Genomic DNA, 26,460 nt, shown 5'->3' with positions numbered 1-26,460 from the left:
GGATGTGTCTCTGACATGGGCGGTTTGGTTCACAGCCTTGCATTAGCACTGGCCCTTTCACCTCATCCCAGTGAGTTTTTTCTCCCTGCTGCAGCACAGACACTGCTCTTCGTTGGGGAATGTGCTGCACCATGGAGCAATCGGGAAATAAACTTTCCCCCTCATCACCCAGCTCTTTCAGCTGGCCTTAATGATTTTTTTTAATTTTTTTTTTTTTCAGCTGTGGGGAAAAACATTTTCACAGCTTTGAAAAGGGTTCATTCAGCCTTTCTGTAATAGTTCAAGTGGTTGGTTTTCTGCTGGCTTCTGAAATACATTACAAATCACAATCTGGAAAAAGTTCTAACACGGTTCCAAGTCTTGCTGCTGAATTTGGATACATTGCCGGGTCTTACTCTGTAGCTCATCCTTAACAACTGACAAAATATTTACTCGGCACAGTGCAGAAACAGCGAACTTTCTCCAAAATATTATAGAGTTGGAGTCAGAACACAGACAATGAGGCAAAAAATTGGACCTGCCCACCAAGCCATTAGTTGAATAATTTTCCAGAATGTCATGAGAAAGAGCTTCATCGAATCGCTATGCTGCATAGCTGCTTCTTATGATACGGGAGTGGAGAGGGCAGCCAGGTCCCCGGTAGTGAGGACAACATATTGCAGATACTGAAGGCTTAAGGGTATATTTGCACAGGCAGTTCCAGCAGGGAACATTTTTTGCCATTTATTAAACAGCTACTTCATAAAAAGGTGCTTTCCCTAAACTGATCTCCTGTGTTCAAAATGAACAGTAAAATCTTTAACCTGAGCTGGATTGGAGCATTGTTTCCTTTTTGGTAATTTTTCAGTGTTAGTTTTCCCCTGGGGAAAGGATTATTAAACTATTAGAACCAGATTTGAGTTGGTGGTGTGGTGTACTGTTAATCTCTTAATCTAAATCCACTACGTGGATTTAGTAGTATTTGACCCCTTTTTTTGAGAAATCGTGGAGGGAAAAAAAATGTAGTAAATTGTCTTCAGCGCAGAAAAGCCCATAGTGACAAAACTGTTGAGCCTAATAATAGTTTTCTTCTGCTTTTATGTTGTCTTCATGTGATCATTTGCAGAAGAGCCTCCTTGGTAATCATACTACGTTGTCTTTTTGACAGCAGTACGTTGCTGGGTTTAGACCAAATTGTACAGCATATCTCCTGAAATAAGATCACACCTCACCACATACTTAAATGCAGTACACTGCAGTCAATATTTCTGGCAGATTCCGTGTTTTCAGTGTAACCCCCCTCCCCCCCCCCAAAAAAAAAAAATCAGGAATAATGAGGCATAATAATTCAGCCCTTCTGAAACTGAGCAGAACTGGTTTTATAAGGCAAGAGGGTTTAGACAATCTTAGTTGCAACCACATTTATATCCATTGATGTCATGTCACTGTTTTTGCCATCTTGTTAAAATAGTAAGAAATATACTGTCCCAACTCTCTAAGAAACAGCATGGCACAGCTGCTGTAGCTACAGAGATTTGGAGAGAGGGGATACAAACAAGGATATTTTTTTTTTTAAAAAAAATCATTTATACATTTGTCTTTGCTAATAGTAGTCACATGAATTGGCATTTTGGATGACTTACCTGCATACTTCTCTGTTGTCATCTTTTGTGAGCCCTGAAGAAAACAGAGTCTTTGACAGGTCCTCACCGATCCAGATCAAAGGTGTTTGTAAGGCTAGGAATAACCTGCCACTTCCATAGGCAGTGAAAAAGCAAAGAGCACTGTCATACACTTGTTTAGAAAACCTGTAAAGAGTGCTCAGGTTTTGTTCATGCTGAGCCTTTGAAAAACAGACGTGGATGTCCTGCAGCTGACTTTCTCTCGGAACTCAAAACATTCAAATCAATTGTGTAGTGGTTTGCAGCCGCCTGCTTTTTCTGAGATATTGGGTAACCTAAAGAAAATAGGGCTTTTCAGGGTTGTTATTTTAAATGTTCTATTTATGTTAGAGAAAACATGACAGTCCAAGTTAATTATTGATTCAGTTGCTGACAAACTGGAAGCATGAACAAAAAAAGGACTATAAAGTAACCCTTGGAAGGATTTTGTCAATTTTAAATCCTCCAGGGATACAGCTGAATTGCTATTATTTTTATATTAAACAAATGGGAAAAAATCTTTGCTGCAGTTGAATATAGTATTTCATTGGTAAATAAGAACAACATACCCACAAATCAACTAACATTTCCTCAAAAACCCAGTTGAGATGAAATAATGAAGTAACTATCCAAATTGCTATTATCCCAGAAACCAAACTACCCATATTCAGGAAGCACGGAATCAGATAAAGCTTAAACAACTGAACCATTCAAGTTATGTCAACCATGTTATTACTGCTTTTGTTTTGGCATTCTGTTTTATCAAAGGTTGAGATTTTCAGAGAACTGTGTGAAAAGGTTTCCCCACATCTTCTTTTCTTAATATTAATGGAAGATTTGTGGCCAGGCCTCTGCCAGCTCTTACAATACAAGAGAATAAAAACAACAGAAAATAAAAGTTTGGGTTTTTTAAGGAAAATACATGAAATTTTGCCAAGGGGGGGGGCATAAAAAGGTATTTAAATATTTGGCCAATCTCTTTTTATCCAAGCTTCAAAAATATTTTCTGATGTGATAGAGAAATGCTGGCCAGTTATAGAAGCACATGATTTCCTTCCCGTTGTGTGTGAAAACAAAAACACACAGAGAAACAACCGAAACCCAACAAGAACAAAAAGGAAAACCTTTGTGTATTCAGTTTCTCTTGGTAATTAATAAAAAGGTCACATTTCAAGTTCTTCCTCAAACAAACTGCATTAGTGGATTTTGAAAACGTGTAAGAATCTGGAAAAGAGAAATAAATCGGTATTTGGCATTCTACAAGGAAAGATCAGGATATGCCAGTTCTACCTTCAAAGAAAGAAACCCACCTAGATGTCTATACAGTGCTTTCAGGCAGTTACTTTATAATGTCATATTCCACCAGTGCTAGTTAAGGGCAGTTACACGGGTGCAGGACATCCAGGTGGGTAAGTACCGGGCGATGGGGCGGGGGAGGGAAACTGTAGCTCACTGTTTTCATTGCTGTGCTGTGTCCTGTATTTGGGAATGGGGTGTGCGGAAACAGGACATGAAGAGTGTAAAATCAGTGCTTCTTTGCCTTTTTTCCTGGACAGTTTGAAGAAAAAGCTACTGTTACTTTGTGTATTTTCCTTTATTTCCCTTGTTCTTTCCTCGCTGCCCCAAGCTAATTCTTGTTGAGAAAAGAGGGGGAAGAGAGTGTCAGTTGCATCCTCTGGTTTGACCTCACATTTTCAGCTGTATTGGCCAGACAGCGGGAGAAGCTGAACATGGGCAAGGCTGTTGAAGCATTCCTCCTGCAGCAAGCAAGCAAACACCTTGTGGCAGAGGGTAACAAAGGCCTTCTCTCCCACTACAGCCACCATTTGCCAGCCCCTTGCATCGGTTCATGTGCGAGACTGATTCGGAGGAATTGTGGCGGAATCTGTGGTAGCTAACATACGTGAGAGCTGGCTGTCTTTGAAACTGTTGGTGCTTTGACAGTGCCGGTGTAGGTTGCCCTATGTCATTCCTTTCTGTACTGAAGTGGATGCGGTTGTACTTACAAAAGCGTTTGTGTCATTGTAGCGTATTTTGGTCAAGGAACTTCCTGCCAACGTAAACCATTTGTGCAGAGTTAGGGTTTAGCAGAGCATCTGTGTAGATGCATCTCTCAGGCTACTTCATGTTTTGGGAGGCTGACACCAGTGGCTGTAGTTATGACCAGGCAGTGCAGAGGTGAAGGGTTTGTGTGTTTGCACACTAGCTCTTGGCTCTGCGTGGGTGCTGACTGGAGCTTGAGCATGGCAGAGACTCGAGCCCTTATGTCACCTTTAAATTCAGTACAGCAGTCTTGCTCTCACCTTCAGTATAGCTGCTTGGCCATGCCATGGGAAGCCTTGAAACACATCTCTCAGCCTGATGAAAGAAGGTCAGGCATCATAATGTTTCAATCCAGTATTTCTGTTTTCCTCTCCTACGTAGGTCTTGCCCTCACCTTATGTTCCTACTTTGTAGTGAGGGTGGGGGTATAGTAGCTGCATTCGTTGGTGGATAACTGTGATCTGAAAGAAACTAATACCCATACTCCAAGATAGAAATTATTACCTCAACCCCATTTCTAGTGCTTGAAGTGCTCAAAGACCACTTTGTCCTGCTTATGGGGTGAATTCTCTACTTTATATTGTGGAAGTGAGACTGCTTCTGGTATACATAATTTATAATGTGTTTGACAATCATATTATTGTATGTCAATTGCTGGCACAATCTAATAAATTCTACTTAAAGACTCAGACATAAATATAATTGTCCATAATGAAAGTATGCGCCTTTTGATTAACAAGTACAGCACTTTAATTCAGAAGTTTTGTACTTCAGACATTATATCTATTGCAATTAGAATTCTTCTGGAATCTCTGCTTGAAAAGCAGTATGAAACATAATCTTAGGAAAAAAAAGCATCAGTGACCAGTGAGAGAGCACATGAAGTCAGAAACTACTGCTATTTGGTCTGAGAAATTGGCCAGTTGTGCTTTACTTCAATTATGCCCATCTATCAGTTGCATTTTTCAGAATTTTTAAAAGTGGTAGAACTATGGGGTAACTTCCTCTATTTACATTTATACTGTCACAGTATCTGTTACCAGTTCTGTGCATATATGTAGCAACAGATTGCTTTGTTTGGTGGGAATAAAATTCCTGCAAGACACTACATTCTCTTTTTACCATGGTCTTAACTGGCTGGTAATGTCCTTCCAGTAACAAAGTAATCAGAAATCATCTTAAGCAAGTTTGTTCTGACTTTTGTTTCCCTCTTCCGTCTGGAAGCTATACTTGAACATCCTTTAACTATCATGTTAGTTTACATGAGCTAAATTTGACGTGGCATGTAGCACTGTCCTCCTTAACTGTGTGTCATCTGTTGTTCCAGTTAGCATCAAGGTCCTTTAAAGGTATTCTTTGTCTGCCCTAACGTTTCATGTTGAGTTATTTTATGCATACTAATAGACAATAATTTTCTGGTACAGACAAGGCTGGCTTCAGCATTTTTTTATATATATATATCAATATAACATTTCAGAGAAAAGAATCCTGTCTTGGCCCAGATGTCTCTAACCTTTGCAAACAATAACCTCGTACATCTATTACACTTCGTACTTACTTTGGAAGCCATCTTATTTTTGCTGTGCTGGATAGCTGATCTGACACATCCACTTCTCAGTTTTACCAAAGAAAAACCCATCATTCCCTCCCTGGCCATGGCTTATCTTGCAGCATTAACTTAATTACTGCATGGAAGTTGGTTATGTTCATCTCAGCCCATAGTTTCCTATGCTTGTTTCATAATTAGGTATTTTTTAGGGTACAGAGAATACTGACACCTCAGGTGATACAACTTCAACCAAACAACCCTACCTGTGTACAGATCATGTCAGTTTGTTCTTTTAGCAATGGTTCTGTACATACCTGGGAGTTTTGCTTCCAAACTTCAGAGGATTTCTTTCTTTCCCACCTTTTTGTTTTGTTTTGGTTCAGATTTTAAACTGGGGCCAATAACGTGTAGCTAAGTACTGTAAAATGGAATAACAAGTCCCTGAAGTTAACACTGTTGGTGAAGAAAACAGCTATAGTAAGCATGCTGAAAAAATAACCCTAGAGGAGAAGAGTGGAGGTGTGATGGACAAGATGGTGAAAAATCCCAGTGCCCTAAGTGGCTAGTTGCAAAGCAGCCTCTGGTGGATCGTTCCCATTTGAAAGCCCTGTTTCTTCTTGTGAGGTGCAGAGGACAGATGCTGTGTGATGTTCTTAGACTGAACATTAGGTACCAAGAGATGGGTAAAGTAACACCATTGGTTTTGACCCGCTCATGAGCCTCAGAGACAGGTGGCGTTGTCAGTATCCTATATAAATCTTCTTCCACCCTTAAACTTTATCAACGCTGGTAACAGGAAACTGGCAAAGAGGGACAAAAAGGTGACTGCTATGACATAGGCTCTCTTTAAGGTTGACTCCATGATGCTTGTGCAGTTTCTGCTGGCTGTAAGCTAAAATATAGATGCAATAATAAACATCCCTTTTCAGCGTTAGCAACCTATGCTGTAAATTCTTATCTTAAAAACATAAGAATGATGTATGGATGGCAGAGAACCTCACCCTTCCTGCTTATACTTTGCTTGCAGGAAGTTCCCCCCAAACATGTAGGCAACTTCTCAGGTTCCTCGGAGGCAAGAGGAAAAAATATACAGACGGTGTACTGAGCTAAGGTCACGTAAGAAGAACCTTTTTTACTGTAAAGGTGACTGAACACTAGATCAGGTTGCCTGGAGAGGCTGTGGAATCTCCATCTTTACTGATATTCAGAATGCAATTGGACACTGCCCTGTGCACCCTGCTCTGGTTAAACCTTGTCTGAGCAGTGACTTTGGACTAGATGGCATCCAGAGGTCCCTTCCTAGATCAGATTGTCTGATTTCAAAGTCACCTTTTCAAAAATGGGTGGGTCGTAGGCTCATAAGTACCTCCATCACGTGGAAGTGGAATGTGGGCTCTGAGTACAGAGATAGCTTTGGAAAAGTCTATCCTATGCTGAGTGACTTAGGAAATGGATCTTACAGGAGACTGTAGAACACAGCAGCAGCTAACATCAGTCCTGATTCAAGGTGGCCTTTGCTTGACTGCATATGACCTAAAAGGCTGTCATTTGGCTTTTTGCTTTTTTCCAGTACATGGAGAAGTAGAAAAGTGCTGAGTATCAGCCATTGATGCACGCCCAGGAAAGCCGGAAGCCAAAGTGTGCTGTTGCTAACCTAAGGTTATTTGAGCAGAGGTTCTGCAGCATAGCAGGGTGAGTTGCAGAGGTATGTCTAGCAGAGGTGTCAGGCGGGAGAAGTCCATTATAAGCACATGGGAAACTTACTAGTAATTTGTGAGTGGGCAGTGCAAAAGCTTTAGCAGATGTAGTAGCAGCATGCATTGCTAGCCCTGTGTGCCCTTGGAAAACTGTAGAATACTTCTCCATTGTTTCGGCATCTCTAGTAGGCAGATGATGAAATGTCACTATTCTTCAAGCACAACATGCAGAGCCATCATTGTAACGGCTGCTCTGGAGAGGTTTACAGCCTTCAGAGGCTATTGCAACACAGATAGGGAAAGGTTATCTTCATATCTCCTCTTTTGTGTCTGCTGACAGGGAGTTGCTTCTCACTGGCTACACAAGAGAGATTTATGGTCTTTTCAAGAGTGTGCGATGTAACCTGCCTACCTCATGTTGTCAATTTTTAGTAGGTGTTCGGAGTTGCAGTTCAAGCTGTGACTGACTGAACTGTACCAATAAGAGATTACTTGCATAAAAAGGAGAGATGTGACATTGCTTTTAGAAATTGCAAGAGTTTAGTTTGGAATGCTTTCACCTGCTTTAGCTGGGGAGTTGGAAGAAGGCTGAGGTTCATACTGTGCCTGTAACTGCTGTAGATTACAAGAATTAATTTTGTGATGCACTTGAAAATGTGGCTCTGTCTGTCTTTGGGTATTCCTACAGTTAAAAGCCTTCTCAAAGATTAGGAGGGGTTTGGTCATGGGTCTCGGGTGGAAGAGAAGGGATACAGTGGAGGCCAAAGAGAGGTGTGATTTTCCCACAAATACTGTTTCACAAGCATGATTAAAGGACAGTGCCAGGAAGGGATAAAGAGAAGAACATGTACTGAAGGGATATAGTAATTAGAAGGGAATGCTGTCTTGGTGTGGAGTTGTTCAGCGAAACCAGACTGGTTATTGAAAGAAAATGCTTCAAAACTTAGACTTGCAGAGGTCGGTGGGTAGTTTATTAACATTTAGATAGAAGAGGCAGGCAGGAAGACTGTTTTAAAAAGTCTAATTTGTTTTGCATTTTTGCTTTTTCCTCACCAGTTAGTTCTTTCCACTGAAAAGAACAGTACTCTTAGATTGAAGATGCTGCTGTCAGCATAATCATCAGCTCTTGGGAGTAAGAGCTGCAGGGGGACATATTGAATAACCACATGACTAAACCCTAGCCAACCCCCCCCCCCCCCCCCCAAAAAAAAATCTGAAAAATACATGGCCTTGAACAAGCTGAAAAGGTAAAAGCACAATACCTAAACCCAGATAAAGAGATGACAGCTAGCACTAGGTAGTGGCTTGACCAAGGTGGGACAAGGGCTTATAAAAACCAAAAGAGGTGGCATGAGACATTGTAAAACCAAATGATAGGTGAGTATGGCTGGAGTAAAAAAGCACTGGTTTTTTTCCAAATGTACCAGAAATTTGGAGCCCCAGACAGAGTAAGAGTCTGGATCTTGATGAGAATGTGGACAGGATGGATTAATAGAGACAAGTCTTTATTAAAATGAGCAAATATCTGCTTCCCCAAAATTGCTGCACCAGCAAGTGAGCCAAGGACATGGTTTAGAACACAGCGAGGGCACCAGGACCTGCTTCTTGCACATGCCCCCATGTGCTCAGGGAAAAGAAGGAACCTCCAGACCCTTGCCGGGGTGAGAAGGAGTAGCACAATTTAGGGCATATGTTTCCCCCAAAGTACAAGTCTCACCTGAGCTACAGATAAGCTGCTCTTGGCTGCAGATACAGAGCCTGGATTCCCACACTTCCTCATCACCTCAAGAGCAGCTCAGGCAAACTTGCATTCTCTGGCATGAAGAGGAGAGGCTGTGTTGTGTTCTGCCTCGAACCCATCCTCTTGCAGGCAGGTGTGTTGGGGTTTTTTTCACCAATATAAACAGCTTGAGGAAATAAGGTTTCTGACAGCCCACGGAAGCCATTGCAGACTTCAAGTGAATCAAGCCAGGTAATCAAACTAATACTGAGGCATCAGAAAGATGAATCACTATTATTTGTATTATGTGGCAGCTAGAGTCCTCCACCCCCTCATGCTTGGCACTGTACAAAACACATAGTAGAGGATGATCCTTGCCCTGAATTCTTGCTGTCTAATGAGAGTTTGGACTGCTATAACTTGTAGAAGTGGGAGCGGGGCTGAATTTTACTAGCTGAGATCAGTAGCGCACGTTCACTTCTGGAATTACTTTGCTGTTTGCAGGTCCACAGAATGTTACAGTAATTGCTTACATGGCCAAGCTGTTGCGTGTGGTCTTTTGACAAGCACGGCATAACAGCATCTATTCACACTTCAGCATATTAGAGCCAAAATTGTTGTTGACCTGATCTGCTTGTCCTGTTGTGTGTTCCCACAGAATCTGATTAACCTGCCTGTTTGGTGACTTAATTTCTCCTCCTTTTTCATTCTTAAAGACTGATCAAGATTTTAGTACTGATGTGAAATATTTGGGGTTTACGATGATTGTGACCTGGTACTTCACAAAGATAGTGATGTTACAAATAATGAATCACTAGGCTGCAGGTTAATACCACTGAGATGACCACAGTGCAACCAAATGTTCTACTTACCGTATGTACAGAGCCATTTTTATAAATGCTCTTTCTAAAAAAAAATTAATAAAATAAAAATCATCCCAAACATGGCTTGCTCATACTTGCAAGGTAGGTTTTTCCTTACTTGTTTTCAATCATGCTGAAACATGCTCAAATGATCAGTGATCTCTTCCAACTTTTAAAACCAAGCATTAACTAGCTGTCTGTTTCAGGAACAGATAGTGATTCAAATTCAGGATGACTGTGATCATGCACACCTCCAAAGCTGCTAATAGACTTTTGTATAGCTCTGTTTCATGTAGGGTGTCATGTCAACAGTTTTCTGTTCTGCATTCTGGTAAGGACAAGTTTCCTGTGTATCTCCATTCCTCCATCCTGTTGTTGGCTCTTGCAGTGTCCTTCCCCTCTGTTCTCATTTCTTCCTTCCCACACACCTCCCTTCTCCCAAGTTCACAGCATGATTCCAACCTAAATCCTAGCCCAGAGCTCATGTGCAAGAGGATGCCCATAGGATCTCTGGATGCAGTTTGCAACCATGGGAGGTTGCAGTGACCGTGGTCTAGCTTGACAGAAAGAGTAAAGCTTCCCACTCAGTATTTCTGCCTAGGAGCCAGCAAAAAGTGCGAAGCAACTTCATGGCTACCATGGGAAGAAGATCTCTGACATATGGTCATAACCCTGAAGGAGGGTAAAGGTGTTGACACAACGTCAGGAGTGCTTCCTGCAGTGTATTCAGATGCCAAATGATTCTTTCCCAGCCAATCCAGGAAATGTAATGGGCAGCCTTAACCTTGCCCACCCTTCCCTTTCTGTTTCCGCTGCTTACACAATTCAGATTTAAATAGAGTCATAGAATGTTTTGCATTGGAAGGGACCTTGAAGATCATCTAGTCCAACCCCACTGCCGTGGGCAAAGACACCTTCCACTAGACCAGGTTGCTCAAAGCCCCATCCAGCCTGGCCTTGGACACTTCCAGGGATGGGGCATCCACAGCTTCTCTGGACAACCTCTTCCAGTACCTCACCACCCTCACAGTGAACAAGAGGCACAGAGTGCATCTCAGCAACCGGTTAAAAATGGAATTCCTCTTGCAATTATTTTTTTCCTCCCCACCACCAGCTCCACAGTGCTCACGCAGACACCTCTGTGCTGTTCTGTGCCTCTGCCCCAGTCTGCCAGGCCACAGCCTCTGCTCTGCATTAGCAGCCTTGCTTGAGCTTGGCATGCGCTGTACCTAACACTTGGCAGTGTTTATTAGTGTTGCCTTTATGATCAGTCTGTGTGAGAGCCTAGCAAAGAGGAAGGTGGTCACCCGCTTATGTTGATAGCTCTCTGGTGGCAAACTTTCTCACCCTGCTGTCCCAGCTCTTCTCAGCCAGTTGCACCATATTTAGGGCAAATTTGAAGCTCAGCCAAGCTGATAGTCAAAAGTTCCCCTCGGTATAGCCTCCAACAGCAGGAGGCTCCCAATGGTGTTGTCATTCTCATGCCTACTGCTCAGGTTTTTATTTTTCGCCCTAACACATGGGATATGCTAAACACGAGACGAGGGAATGGGTGGTTCTTAGATGTGCATCATGAAATATGGTACACATCTGAGTGCTACGGATTTTGATTTTCCTTTACCAGTCATAGCAGCTGAAGCAGTGGTCCCTGCAGTGAAGTTGTGACCACTCTCCTGTTTCAAACTGTTTGTGAATTCCTGAAACTTTTTGCTATCTGAAGTACTCCAGGCTTTGTCTCTGCTTTACTGTAATCAAAATCAACCAATTTTATTTTTTTTTTACTTTTCTTAGAAAAATCGTTGAAGAGGGAGAAAAATAAGATGCCCTCAGAAGCAGATCAGGCGAGTTACAAAGTTTGTTAGTCATGCACGCAAAGTGGCTTCATTTTGGAAACTGAAACACATCATGGAAACAACCTTTATTCAGATGTCATGTGTTTCATTACCACTGGCTTTGACTTCATTAGTCTTCCTGGCAAGTGGTGAACACGTGGACTTGCTGATTGTTTTGCTGAAGTGAAAAGAAAGGATTTACTCTTCTTTTGTAGACAGGTGAATATAGTAGCTTTAGAAAAACTTTGCACGGTGGTCAAGAGCATCGTTAAGTGTTGCGTAGGTTAAACTTAACTTTCTTCATCTTCAGTCATTGTGTTCTGATATGTCCATGAGCTCCATATGCTGTAGCTATACACAGTATTAACTTATGTGTTGAGATGGGTGTGGGAAGTAACCCTCAGTCCTCAAGCTGGCACTCAAGTTGTTCACGTAGCTGCATCTCAGCCCTCCACTACCTGGAGCTGAGCATGGAGAGGGGCAGGGGCCTGGCCAGTTCTGCCAGCAGCTGAGGCTGGCTTGCAGCAGCTTGAGTCTCTCGCAGGAGCATCCTGATGCCACCAAGCAGCTGCTAATCCTGTCGTGGAGGAGACAGAGCGGTGGCTGCAGGGCTCCATGCGGAGCAGCTTTACACCAGCAGAGTCCCTCGCATGGAGGGACCTCCTGCAGCCTGTGCATCACTGCTGGAGCGGAAGGATGCAGAGGCAGCCCAGTAGCTCCAAGGACCTGGCTCCCAGACTCCAGTGGGTGTGGGGGAAGTCTGGAGGTCAAAGGCCCAGACCCAGGCATGCCGATCCGCTCTTCCTCTCGCCCATATCGGAATCCCATCTCCTTCCCACTTCCACAACAACTCCTGGATGTTTGGAGAATCAACTGCACGTTGCCTGCCTGGCTGTCTGCCACGAGGGCATGGGGGATGAGGTCATGTGGGAAAACGGGTCCAATGGAGCCAAGAGGAATGTGGAATTTGGGCAGCAGCCAAATTAAGATTACTTTTACATGGCCATCTGCACCTGTGTTTGTGGGGGTGGGGGTATCGGAGGCTGTTGAACTGACTCAGCAGTTGCACACACAAGGTCTGGCAAGGCTTCTCCCCTCTCCTCTTGTCTGCTTGGTGTCTCTGCCAACACCCTATCATTGCCATCCAGGTGCAAGTAATCTGTATTGAGAAATCAGAACTCATCCCAGGAGATGACGTGAGGCTGATAGCGGAGGAGCAACTGCTGAGGTACTCGGTCCAGAAAAGACTGGCTATTTGTGAAAAACACGCCTGTCCTTAAAGCTCCGTGTCCCGGAACTGGGATCTGGGGGGAACAGCATGCACCGTTTTCTGAGAGCTCTGTCCTGCTTTCAACACAGGCCCATAAAAGGAGGGGTCTGTGGGAGCGAGGGGCATCTGCTGTGCCCACGGTGCCTCTGCTGGCTTCCCCGAGCGGCCACCTGAGAAGGTCTTCCTTGAGTCTCATTGAGGCTTGGGCCTGCCATGCGAACAGAAATGGGAATTGTTGGGCTTTTCACGCATCACCACAAGTGTGCTTGGACCTCTGAAGACAAGAAGGTTGGAAACACGTTCCAAGCAGCCTGTGCTTTTAAAATGAACAAGAAAAATAATGCGGAGATTGGTGTAGAATAAAGGGGATAAGGGCAAAATCGAAACAAGAAGCATGCAGTTTGGTGCATGTTTTTTTATAACGTGGAAAAATGCTTATAGTTAGGTTTGCCTAATAATTTCCATTACTTAACTTAGTCACGATAAGAAGTCTAGCCTGAAATTTTCCATGTGAGGAGTTAAATTCCTACCTGAATTTTTCAGGAGAGAACTTCAGAACCACAGATCATCCATGTATAAAAACTGAATTGTCAGAAGACATATCTTCTAACATCAGAAACATTCCAGCACCTTCACCCTTGGAACAAAGGGCTGAATTTTGGCAAAGAGACAATCTTGTGTTGGCGTATGTCTTTTGCTGGTCTTTCATTTTCAATCTACCGAGATTTGGCTAACCTGCAAGTTCTTGAAGTCCTCAATGCCCCAGATTCCAGGCAGGCTTGTTAGAAGTAGGCAACTGGTTCCATCAGTCCCACAGAGGTAACGCTACCCAGCCTTGTAGTGAGGACCGAGTTGCATATGCACCCTTGTCCTCAGGACTGAGCGTGTTTCTGCCTGGAGCAGGAAGGGCAACCATGACTTCTGATGGCATTGCTCTCCAGATTGCCGGGGATTTCTGTGGTTGTACAGGAATTGCAAGTAGTGAATGTGTCTGTACAGGCATGCCTTTCAGCGATGTGGCTCGAGATCTTGCATTAAGCAATAAGGATTTGTCGTCTTTTCCTCTTTGCAAGGTGACCAATGGTATTCTTGAGTTAATAGTCCATTTTCTCACCCTTTTTATCTTCACGATCAGTTTTCCTGGTAGCATCTCAGAGTAGCAGAGATCAGATACATGTACAGCATTTAAAAACAGCATGCTTTTCTAAAAAAATTGTTTCCAAGTTTGTTGCAACGTGCAGATTCAACTGATGAGATGTGTGCACAGGCAGCGGGGTTCATTGCCTATGACAAATGAAATAGCAACATTCAAGCTATTGGCTCAAGTGATTTCCTTACATGCCTTGTGCAAGAGACACCTCTTCCGAGGCAGGACTGAAATCACTTCGTGTTTCTGTGGCACTGAGACATGCCAGAGTGTTCGTCACATATTCCTCCGGAAAGCCGGGTGTTGTGGTTTAACCCTGGCTGGTAATTAAGCCCCACGCAGCTGCTCGCTCACTCCCCCCTCACCCAGAGGGATGAGGAGGGGTGTCGGAAAGGAATGTAAATCTTGAGGGTTGAGATAAGAACAAATTAATAATTGAAATAGAATAAAAATGAAAGAACAGTAATAACAACGATGACAATAACAGTTGCAATGAAAAGGGGAAGGGAAAGAACAAAATACAGAGGGAAAGGAACACGTGGTGCACAGTGCAGCTGCTCACCCCTGCTGGCCGATGCCCAGCCAGTGCCCAAGCAATGATCTGCCTGCTCCAGCCAGCCCCCCACGTATATATACCAGGCATGGTGTCCCATGGTATGGAATACCTCTTTGGCTAGTTTGGGTCAGCTGTCCTGGCTGTGTCCCCTCCCAATTCTTTGTGTCCCTCCAGCCGTCTTGCTAATGAGGCCTGAGGAACTGAAAAATCTCACATCAGAGCCAAAACACAGCGCCCTGCCAGCTCCTAAGGAGATAATTAACTCCATCCCAGCTGAAACCAAAACACCGGGCTTAAGGATAGGACCCAAAATCCAAGACTTTTAGAGGTGGTCATATGGCAATCTACAGCTTTTCAGTTGTTGCAAACCTAGCTCTTCTGTGTCCTTACCTTTTCCTTGGTGGTACCCAATGAGTGTGGGGGACAGGCAAGAAACAACCACATGGAAGCAGTTGGATGAGGATGAAGCACAGAGAGATCATTAAGGGATGGATGTAGTGTGCCATGTGAGTTGCTGGGGGAGGTGAAGGCTGGGCGGGGGATCTGGGAACACGGCAAGGAAGAAGAGGGCAGCAGAGAGGGAATTCTGTGACAGAGAGCCGAAAAGGAGGTGAGGATTGAAGCCTGTGAACAGAACAATGGCGAGGTGAAAGGCAGAAGGGGTCAGGCTTAGGGTTTCTGGGCCTGTGGGTATTCCTGTGGATCCCAGGATTCAGCATTATTGCCTCAGCCTCAGCATTAGCGAACAGCTGTGAATCATAGCAGTAAACGTGCTTCTTCAGCTCTTTGTAGGAACTGGTCTTCTTTGTCTCTTACAATCAAGGCTGTGCTTTAGACAGCGTGTGCACAACTGATGCGGGGATTTCTAGGCCCCGTGTGCCAACAGCGAGAAACTGAGAGGTGGCCTCCATGCCTTCGGGGCACAGCGGACTAATAGGAGTTTGTTCAGCTGAAATGAAATCAGGAACTCGGTTTGCTTCCAGCCAGCTTTAAGGAGAGGGTCACTGAACTCAGACCGACACTCCAAGCTGCTGGTGCCATTTCTCTTCAGATCAACTGCACTGAAATCTTTAAAAGCTGTAATTATTTTCTAATTCCCTGGTCAGCTTTTAGGGGACAGTGCAAGACTTTCAAACTTCTTCCTCCCCAGCCCTTCCAGAAAAAATTAACATAGTAGTCACATGAGACAAATGTAGACAGCAATATTGCTTGTGCCTCTTGGTTTGCAACATGGGAAGATTTTCTATATGTATGGAATAGTCATTGCTAGCTTCTACACCCTTCTCTGCATTACAGTCAACTAAGAAGGTAAATCAGGGACAGGCAGAAATGCAGAGAGCTACAATCAGCTCCCTAATGGCTCTGCTGTCTTTTGTGTGGGCACCAACCTGACACAGAAGCCAGTGAGACATGTATTGCTCTTGCACTTTAGCTCTCTTCTTTATGAGGTACTTGAAATAGTGCTAATAAGCATACTTCTCTGGCCCCAAAATTACCAACTTCATGTTGTCTGCTGTGAGAATTCCACTATCTCCAGCGAGGTAGTTGTGTTACCCAGACATGAACTGCCAGAGAGAAAATATCCAAGTAAACAAACATATGCTTAGTGACCTAATTAAGCAGAATGTTTATATTCCATTCAAGTATGAGACCATTTCAGTTTATTTCCTGCTCTGCATTTTAATTTTGCTGTCAGAAGTATAAACAACTGGCTGTGGAGTTTTTGTCTCTCAACAACTGAACCTGTCAGACTTTGAAAATACAACTAAGATGTGAGGTGTCAAGGAGTATCAGCAAATCTTGCACTTCAAGAAAAGTGCAAATTAGAATTATTCCACTGATCTCATCTTAGTTGCCTGTATCATTTTTCCACATCATCTAGTAACTCAGTTAAGCACCCTGTATGCTTAGGAAAAGTGTTTTTAATGAAGTTCATTAGTCAGTTCACTGTAATGTTTAATAAAATAGTCACAATATAATGCTTTGTCATAATTTGTTGGGCAATATCAGGACAATGAAGCATAATGTTAATAGCAAAGCGAACCTGTTTATAGAGCAAAGTTGTTGGAGGGCAGTTCCTGCCAGGATGCAGGGTTGTCCTGCCAAACTCAGCACGGTCTCAGAAAAAAGGCTCACCACATCTCTGCCAGGGGGTATGCAGAAGTGTGGGCATAAACAGGCACGCACAGTAGGTCTGTGCACTGCTTAACTCAGGCTTGTATGTCCATGAACTTAAATTCTTCCAGAAGCAAAATTCAGAAGTGAAGAGAGAAAAGCAGTGCAAAACTGATGGGGAAAAAGCAGAATTTGCCGGTTAGGAGGACAAAGATGGAAAAAGTTTGATGCGGCGGGTGTATAATTAGTGCAATCGGACAAAGAGGAGGCATTTGCAGGATGTGTTGTTTCAGTTCTTTTTCAGGACAACATGTTGGTTACGCACAGTAGCAGAGTGTAGTAAAATGGCATCTATTTATATATAAGTAATTAGAGAAGCATGCAGTGTTCAGAAAAGAACATGCATTTGGTCTAATACTGTTGTGGGGGTCCTGCCACTAAAATTTGACTGCTCTTTGAACTACCGCTCCGCTGGAGAAGTCCTGCAAGGGTGGTGCAGGCCATAGGGATTCACTGGATGCAGTCCCATTAGGTCTGAGGCCTGTTAAGTCAGGACTAGGAATTTTCATTAGTTATGAAGTTCAGCTATAAGTCAGTGACGTTGCATGCTTTGAGGACAGAGGGGTTATATATATACCTGTGCACAAATTCTTATGTGTGAAACAGAGATTTCCTTATTTTGTCTATTGAATTTGCTGTAAATCACTTGAATAGGATAGTGGGAAAGTGTGTTCTGTGCTGTAAATAACACCATTAAAAATGTACCTTTTCACTGAGAGAAATCACATCAGTGAGTCCATCAGTTAACCAGGTAAATGTCCATGAAGCCCTGTGAGTGGTTTATGGTCACTTTGAAATACAGTAGTATGCTTATTTATATTAATAGAAATATAGTAGATTTTTAATAATATGCAGGAATACAATATTTTCATAGATATGTTTGTGTTTGTATACATATCTATACATTTATATTTAATAAATAAATCAGGAATGCAACTACCCCTCATGTTCAACCCTTATTTCCAGCCTTTCGATATGTGTAGGATCATCTGAGCTGAATGTGAGGAAGACTGTTCCTCTCAGACCCTGCTGCTCACACAGAAGAAAGCTGCAGGGATGGGGGGGAAGTCTTTTAAATTAATTCTTCAGGCTTCTCCCAGCCTAGATCTTTCCTCTTTTGATGTCCTCAGATGCTCCCAAGGACTTCGGGGGCTGTTTGAGCTCAGCTCGGCGCTGCCTGCCAGTCCCATTGGGTGCCATTTCCTCTTCAAAGAGCTATTCCTGCAGCTGCTCCCTTCTGCGCAGGGAGCGGAAGCCTTTGAAATTGCTGCAGCTTCGCTACACAGTCTGTTGGAACAGCTCGCATCAAAAAGGAGAGGAGGAGAAGTGCTTGTGTCTGTTTAAATTAGTTATAGAGGCTCCGGCAGAAATGTGAAGGCAAACAGAGAGAGGAGACCTGATTTGTAGGGTACTTCTTAGAAAATCAATTGCTAATCAGTGCATGGACTTTTGCTCCCTGAGCAGAATGAAGCAGCTGTGCCAAAAATTCTTTTAACAGGAAATGTTCTCCGATGGGATGGACAGACAGGCAACGTGCGAGCAGCTCAGTAGCTGCAGTGCTGGTAGGGAGCGTAATGGGAAGGTCAAATCTTCAACTGCTTCAAAAATGGGAAGGTCCAAACCTGTAAGCAATGTAAGGAATTCGCTTTAAAATTATTCCTGAGACATCACAGCTTTACTTCCAGGCTGGTGAGTCTCTGAAGCTCCCCTGACCTACCTGAGGGACCTGTTCGGCCCTTCAGCAGCCCAGAAACGTCACCATAGAAGTTCCTCTTCTCTCTCAGGGTATGTCTTCCACCACGTGGGAGGTGCTGCGCAGAATGGTGGTCATGCTCAGCAGTGCTTGCAGGTGAGCTATGGGGAAGAGGATATCTTATCACATGGGCATGAGATGAGCTCCTCAGCCCCATGATGGAGACTGTGGGAATCATCCTGGAACGTGCTGAAAATCAGAAGGATTCAAATGGGTTAGGTGGGGTTTTTTGGCCTGCAGGTCAGCTTTGTTGCTTGCAGGTGTGATGGAAGGGAAGAGAAATCTTTCCGTATGTGAGGCACTGGTCAGACTGACAGAGTGGTAAACTGTTCTGACCAGGAGAGCTGGAGAAGGCCCTAAATAGAGCAGAATATGTGCAGCCTCCCCAGCAGCCCTGTAAGGCTGAGGCTCATGGCAAGTACATGCAGTTCTGTATGTCAAATGAAAGAATGATTACGCAGCATGCACCTTGAGGAGTTTAAGCTACAGCGTCCTTGACTGTGTGGTGCCAGCATCCTTCATATGAAGTCACCAGAAGCAATGAGCTTAGGTTCAAATGTTATGCTAAAAAGTGGGTTCACCCTTAGCTGTAAGATTTATCAGAGGTTTTGCCTGAAAGGAACTGACTTACAGGAAGATGCCTGGTCTGCATGTCTGATTAGAGGAAAGAGGCAATATTTCCCCCTCTTTTTTGTGTTCCTTTGGTTTAGTCTGTGTACGTAGAATACACCGTGGAAATTAGCTTAGCAATAGCAGTGCTGGTGCTTTTCTACATCTGCTTTCAGTAATACAACAAGACTTTGAAAAGGGATGGTTTGGGTTTGGTTGCTTCATGCATTCCTCAGCCATGGTCCAAATCTGCTGTTGCTTTATTTAAGGTGCTCCGGGAACATGGTGACAACAGAAACTGATCTGAAGTGTCAGATGCAGGACAAGTCTTGTGGCCTGAACTTCTTAGCTGGTATCTCCTCGTTCACCAGTCGCCTCTTGAAAGGATGAAATGGCCTTTTAGCCACAGGGGGTCTCTAGGTCCCTGTCCCAGCTTGGGGCTTGAGCTGCTGCTGGTTTTAGAGTCATGGCAGAGCTGGATATGAGCAAATGCTGGAATAATGCTCTCTTGACATCTTAGGATCAGGAGAGGTTCAGTGCAGCCCTAAGGTGTCACCACTTCAGGAGGAGGGACTCTGTAGTTGTCAATAAGTAGCTGATATTTAGGAGGCAAAAGCCGGTTCTGAGCTTCTCTTATTAGAAGGAGGCAGTGTTCAAGATGCCAGGCTTGGATGCTTCAGGAGTTGCTGGCCATGGATTAATGCTCTTTACAGAAGGAAAGACATTTTCCAGATTTGGCTTGCAGAATTCTTCTCCCATGCTTTTGCTGAGCTGGGAGAAACAGGTTAGTTTTGCAGCAATAATGGAGGTGGCTTTTCTCATGATTTACCAGTCTTAATAGCATATTCTTTCTGCACTGTTTTTCTCTGCCTGGTACATTTAGCTGCACTAAATCAGAGTGAATTTCTAATCCTTTGCTTTTGGAGGGGGGTGGCGGCAAGGCAGACGACTACAGTACCTCTTATAGAATATTATTATAAAAGAAGTGTGAATTACCTCCTAGCCTCTCATGCTGTTGAAAAATTGATTTGAATGACATTTTCAAGGTGTTGTTTCTAAGATATTCAGCAATTGCCATTCATCCATGAATGGTTAGTGAGATGAATAACAAAAAGTGGTTTAGGATTCATAGGAGGAAGTGTTAAAAAATAACATTTGGCAAAAAACCACACTGGTTGTGCTAAATTCTCTTGTATATCTAAACTGCACCAAGGTTATCAAAGTGGTTTTAGGTAATCCAGACATCGTGAAAAAGATTGTTTGAGACACAGAAGTGGCAACATCATTTCTGTTTGTATGTGGACTGTAAGAGTTACCTATGTCAAGTGAAATACGGTATTATGGCAACATGACTTTGAGGGAAATAAAACAAGCTCTCCTTGCTGGACATTCTTTAGGCAGTTAAAATACAGAAATATTGCCTCTGAGTTAATTCATCCCTTCAGCAAGCAAATGTCAGAATTCAAACACGGCAGAGAGAGGAGGGAAAGAGGACTTCATCTTTGAGTGGAAACCTTGAGAATAATTGACCTGCCAGGAGACACATGCATTTATTTACTGGGTGGTTGCATGTAGGCTTTAACAAAAACAGCAGATTTCTTTCTGAAAATACTACAAAGAGGTGGTGTGCCTCAAGAAGCCAAAATACTTCATCAGGATCTTAAGAAGATCCATGTAGCTCTCATACTTACATTCTTATGGTGAAGACAGGAACTTACGTTATTTTGCGGATATTTTAAGTTTGCTGATAACTTAGATTTAAAATAGTAAGAGTTTTATATATACAAGATATGCAGATGTATCTATGTGTGGATGTTAATAAAGTACATGAATAAGGTGTATAATTAAAGTACATTATGTAACTTGTGGTGGATTTTTAAAATTTTGTACTTACTAGCACTTTATAGGTGGAAGGTATCAAAACCTGAATATAATAACTAAAAGCTATTTCCAACAAAAAATAAACCTTTGTCTTTAGGTGGAACCTTCTTTTTCATAATTTTTGGATAAATCTGTTTTTTTCATCAAAAATTAACCTGCAATGGTTTGGATTTTTACCATTATGGATTTTCTTCCTCCCAATTTATCCATTTTCCCATTATTTTCCCTTTTTTATGTCAGCAAATGCAAAATAAAGAGTGATATCCAGAAACTTTCCTCATCTTTCATTCTTTCTTAAAAAAGATTAAGATAGAATGAAGACCTGAAACGGAAATGAGAAAATGCTGGAAAGCTGTATGTCTTCTCTTTGAAATATACAGCTTGTAGGTTACATACTCAGCCTGTGTGAGCCTCCAGGCTAAGATATGTACATCCTACACAAATATCATTAGCAGTGCTGAGCTTTCATCTCATAGTTCAGATTCCCAAAACTTATTCTCTCCCAAAGCAATCAGTAAAACAAATATTTTCCAGTTCCTTACAAGAAGGACTGCTTTCTTATGCTAAAGGAATAGGCTGCTAAGGAAATGCTATTAAGAGCACTTAATAGAAAAGTCTTCTTCCACCTGTCCTCTTCTATAACTTCTGTTTACAGAGCATGCTTTGACTCATATGTTCTCCATCTGCTCTGTTATGCCTATCTGTATGCTTTTGCTTTGCACACGCCTGCTCCAGACGCAAGGTAAGTTGCCCATCTCTCACTGCGAAGGAAGCAGGGAGCATAAACAGTTTGTGCTGTATTAATAGCAAGAACTGGCACTTGTGATGTGCAATGCATTGTCCCTAGAGGCTTCTGCACTTTGCCTGCCCTCTACGTTCCCTGAGCTCTGAGTGCTTGGTTGGTTCTGTTCTGTTTTTTCTGTCCTTGCAAGACTGGGAAAATACTGCCTTTCACAGTGTTAAAAATACCATTGATGTGGTTCATTTACTTTTCTTCCACTCCACATTTTAAACTTGAGCATCCTTAACCAAGAATGCTTTTTCTCCAACTTCCATGAGCTATCCTCCTTGGAGGACTTCATAGCTGCACTCCCTCCAGAAAGACTGCCTCTTGCTGTGGCTATGAATGAAGTAGTAGCTTCTCTTGTGTCTGGTACTGGACTAGAGCACAACAAGGAAAGACAGGCCAGGCCAGGGAATTTCCTCCCTGCCAAAGGCCAGACAGGACATCCACTGTGCAGCACAAGTGGAGAGATAGTGGAGGAGCAGAGCAGCATCCAGGTAATGTGAGGCTGGAAGCAGAAAGGGAAAGAGGGATTTTATAGAGAAAAGACAGGTGAAAGATAGGAGGAGAAAGAACACTTCACGTGCTGGTGGCTCATCCCAAATTAAGTCAGGGCTGGAGGTTTCCCTGCTCTCAATACAACCAAGGCACCAAAATGGTAGTTGAAGTGATTTAGGAGTCCTTAGAGGGCAGAAAACATGGTATAATGTACTGAAGACTGTTGCCATATTACAATTAATCTAATTTTTGTTTCCCCACTTTCAGTTTGAAAGACTATTAAATGCATCTGGAATTGATAAATGAATGAATAGACTGCCATTTGCAAATCCTCACCCAAAAGGAAAGAATGTGGCTTCCTATTAAATGGGAGATTATTACTGTCCCAACATAAGCAGCAGCATTAGCAATGAGACCAGCAGAATTAAGAAGCTTTCTGAATGCTTTGACAAATAGAGTGCTAATGTCTTTGATGAAAAATTACTTTTAGCAAGATCTTCCAAATATTTTCTTCTATTCCAACTACATTTCAGTCCCACTAGCTGTATCTGTTCTTTGCAAAGGAATTCTAGTAGTCATTGGGATATTTTGTCAACATCACTGGTCAATTACTTTACCACCAGAGCTGGTCACATGATAAATTCAGACTACTTTTTAATGAAAAATGGCTTTTCAGATTGAATCAAATTAATACTTCATTTATTTTTTATTTTTAAGGGGAAAAAGTAGAATTGTTTTTTTCTTTAAAGATAAAAAAAAGAAGCCAAAATCCATATTACTTTCTCAAAAATAAAAGATTTTTGTATTAACCCTTCCCTCACAAAAGCAGCTGTAAACAGTTGTTTTAATACCATATGCGCAAGTCTCAGCTCTCAGACAAGGATTTACTGGTTAGAGGAGCTGTTGACCTCTCCTAGATGCAGAGTGAGAAGGTCTCTCCCCTTCTTGGCCAAAACAGTCCATCATCTGTAAAGTACACTGGGGAAGTACAGTAGAGAGCTCCTTAAGTCCTGCTGGGGCGATGGAGGCAGCTGCAGCATTGTGCCCCCACTGTCACCAGCATCCAGCCGTGCAGCAGTGCTCAGCTCAGTGCCCTTGTGCCCCACTGCCACCTCATCCTCCCCAGCACAGAGAACCTTCTGCCTCGGGGAAAGAGCTTGTGTCTCGGCTACCAGTAGAAGGATCATCAGAAAAGGTTTCCTGAAGGGTCAAGGCACAGTTCTTAGTGCAGCCACTTAGGTACTGGGTGCAAATAATCGACTGTTATGATAACTCAGTTCTCTTTTTAAAACACGGACAGTGCTTGCCTGCTTCACAGGAGTGCCGGAGGCTGGCTGGTGTTTGCCAGGTTCCCAGCTGTTGTGTGGGAGAGGCAAAGTGAGTATTTGTTTAGACAGGGATTGTGGCACAGAGGTTTGTACAATGTCCATTAGCCACCATGAGGTCATCCACTAATGTTGCTAGAGTCATTTCAGCCTCTTGATCCCGTCTGAAGGCCAGCCTGAGGAGGAGAGTGAAGTGCAGTATTTATCAGCTTCTTTAACGTTGTGGTTATTCCTAAATGTGTTGTTGACTTGAAGGGGAGATTGGAAACAGTACAGGAACTCCTTTCAAAACATTATTGTGATGTTCCTGACTCCCTAACCTACTACTGCATCCTTTCTCCTTCCCAGGATATGCCTAGCTGAAGGCATGCCGTGAATCCTTGAATCTCGACTGTATGAGTCACTGGATTGCATGCTGCTAAGCCGGGGCTCAAATTCATGGACCCTGTCTAAAGTTGCTCTGAAGCTGAAGTCCATTAGTTTTAAGCCCCCAGTTGCTCTCTGCTTTCACCAGCAGAGAGGGGTCAGAACAAGAATAAATTTCACAGGCAACAGCCCAAGTATTCCTCTGGCCTTTTTGTCTTCCCTCTAGCATGTCTGCGTTGACATTTAGGGAGGCAGATGGGCTCACATTTAATAAAAAGTTTTTAAAAAATCTGCTTTGATTGGGTGCCTAAGCTATTGGATTTTATCCATGTGATTTTCTTCTGCTGCCGTGAACGTATGGGGTCAGTACATTCAAGCCCTTAAGTAGCTGTGGATTTCCCACCAGCACTGTTCCAACTCTGACCTCCTGACAGGGGAGCAGTGTGGTGATGTGGGCTGAGCCCAGTCGAAGGCATCGCCAACACCCACATTCCAGTACAAAATCCATCACTGATTGCTTATCGCCTTGGTTTAGACAAAATGCATTTTCTTTCTTTGTGTGCGTTTCTTCACTGATAAAGTGCTTTGATTTTTTTCCCCCCACTGTCTCACAGAAATGTTATAAGGGTTAATTGCAGTATTTATAAAGCATACTGACAGGAGTTTTTTTTAATTATTAATAAGACTAATGATATACCATCATCACAAGGAATTATACTGTGGTGATACCTGCTGATCCTATAGTGAGTCTGGGTTGTCAGGGGTCTCTTTATGTACTTTTTGTCCCGGTTTGCTAAAAAGTCTGAAGTTTTGGTTCTATTTTGCTCTTTTTTTTTACTAAGGTGAGAAGGCAGTGTCACGCACTGGAGAATGTACTGGAGATTGCTGTTTAAACTGTGGGATTTATCTAAGGACCACAATACAGTTTCAAGTCTTCTTATAGTAGTTCCACTGCTCTTGGACATTGCATCAGTGCAGCAAGCTTTTCCTTACATTTTAGTATTGTTCCATGGCGGGGAGTATTAAGAAGTTGGTTATAGGGCTGAAGAAGACTGCTCAACAAGGTAGCCCAATAGGGCAAGTAATTAAAATACTGATAGGAGTCTGCTGCCAGGTACCTTCTGCAGAAATGCCAATGCAAAGTTTATCAACCCACTGAGAAGGCAGTGCAGCAGCAGCAGTGGGGGAGCAGCCAGAGCGCCGAGGGCGCAGTCCGGCGTGGGTGTACGTTATGTGCCCTCTCTGCACGGCGCTGCTGCCAGTCAGATGGGATGGGTTCAACCCCTTAGGTATTCCTGCTGAAAATAACACTGGCACAAGATCCTGCCTAGAAACCTGCAGAAGAGAATTACCCACGTGGGTGCCCCTGAGCAACCAGAGCTCCAAGGGCTTAAAGCAGAGACAACCTTACGGGGGGGGCGGGGGGGGGGGGGGGGGGGGGGGCGGGGGGATTACCATGGGGAAGCCCACGGTGAATAAACCAACAGTGTTAAGTAAGTCTCTTCTCCTTCTGGCATGCCTTTGCAGTGCTTGTAACTCAGGCCTCCTCAGGCCTGGGCGACCCAGGCCCGGGCGAGTAGCTGCCGTCCTTGCTGTCCCCACCATGGGCTCCTCATGCCTTGCTGTCCTGGCTCGGTGCAGACCCCAATCTGAGCAAGTCTGTCTTTCAGCCGGCGCAGCCGAGGTGGCTACGTCTCCGGTTCTGGAGATGGAGTCCCTAACCAGCCCATCTCGGCTAACCTGCTGATTGCAAGAGGTCTCCTTCTGTCACCCAGCTTCCTGCGCCCGCCGTGCTGGCTCCCACAGCCACGCTGCGGCCAGATGCGCTCGAGGCAGTTCTCCGGTCTTCCTCTGAGCAGCAAGGTTGCCCCTATTGCCCCCTCCCCGTGGAAAATATCACTGCTGTGCAGCTGAAGTGCTCTTAGTTAAATGTGCATTTTCCCCTTCCCAACAGATGCCATTCTCCAGTTAAAGACCTCTGTCAATCAGATAGTCTTAGGCAGCTCGGAATCCCTGTTACCCCTCGTCAGTGACACATTTGCAGTGATGTTCCTTGTTAGTAAGGATTTACTCTGCGATTCTGGCACTTGTGGTCTCTGAGAATTTTAGTTGCAACAGATCAATGTTATAGCTAACATTATGAAATGAGTCTAGCAACTGGCCAGTCTGTTGCCATCTGAAAGGCATTTCCATAATTTTCCACCTCAAACACATGTTCACACACAATGGGTTCATTAACAATGAGGAAACCACATGTAGAACAGGGACCTGCCTGTCATCTCTCTGTTTCCTCAGCTACAAAACGGTGACAGTTACAGGGCTATTTAGGAAATACTCTGAGAGTCTGAACAAGAGAGACTTCTGAAATGCACAGGGTGGAAATAATGCAGGTCAGGGTGGTTCAGCTCTACTTTTCTGCTCTCACCATGGGGGGCCAAGGGGATGATAGCAATGACCACATACAAAATACAGCAACTTCTTACAGACCCAGCCTTAGCCAGGGAGAGGAGATGGAAGGAGAAGTACTGAGAACTGACAGGACTGGATATAAAGGCCAGTGACCATAACAGCCAGGCAATTAGAGACATACGGTCACAGAACCACAGAGCTGCTGAGGTGTGAAGGCAACTGTGGAGATCATCTTGGTGTGACCGTGTGCTTCCCACCCTCCCCACCCTGCACCCATCAGCCTGAACTTTTATTTGCCTGTAACTCTGCTCAAGTGCTGACCACCAGCAGTGGTCGTAACAGA

The 26,460-nt window shown here is 43.6% G+C and overlaps 1 protein-coding gene and 1 long non-coding RNA gene across 4 annotated transcripts in view; one reads left to right on the top strand and one right to left on the bottom strand.

Annotated features, from left to right (window-relative positions):
• The window catches only part of LOC130150980 (uncharacterized), a 33,395-nt gene extending 8,287 nt beyond the window's left edge, over positions 1–25,108 (bottom strand). The window contains exon 1 of the long non-coding RNA XR_008822452.1: positions 1,623–25,108. This is a non-coding gene — a long non-coding RNA (uncharacterized LOC130150980). The remainder of the gene's footprint in view (positions 1–1,622) is intronic.
• Positions 1–26,460, top strand: part of AIG1 (androgen induced 1) — a 127,959-nt gene that overhangs the window by 75,518 nt on the left and 25,981 nt on the right. The window lies entirely within an intron of this gene.

The sequence above is a fragment of the Falco biarmicus genome, chromosome 6 (genome assembly GCF_023638135.1).
Source record: "Falco biarmicus isolate bFalBia1 chromosome 6, bFalBia1.pri, whole genome shotgun sequence".
Classification (NCBI taxonomy): Eukaryota; Metazoa; Chordata; class Aves; order Falconiformes; family Falconidae; genus Falco; species Falco biarmicus.
The sequence above is the reverse complement of the archived record's forward strand: the minus strand, read 5'-3'. Positions and strand labels throughout refer to the sequence as shown.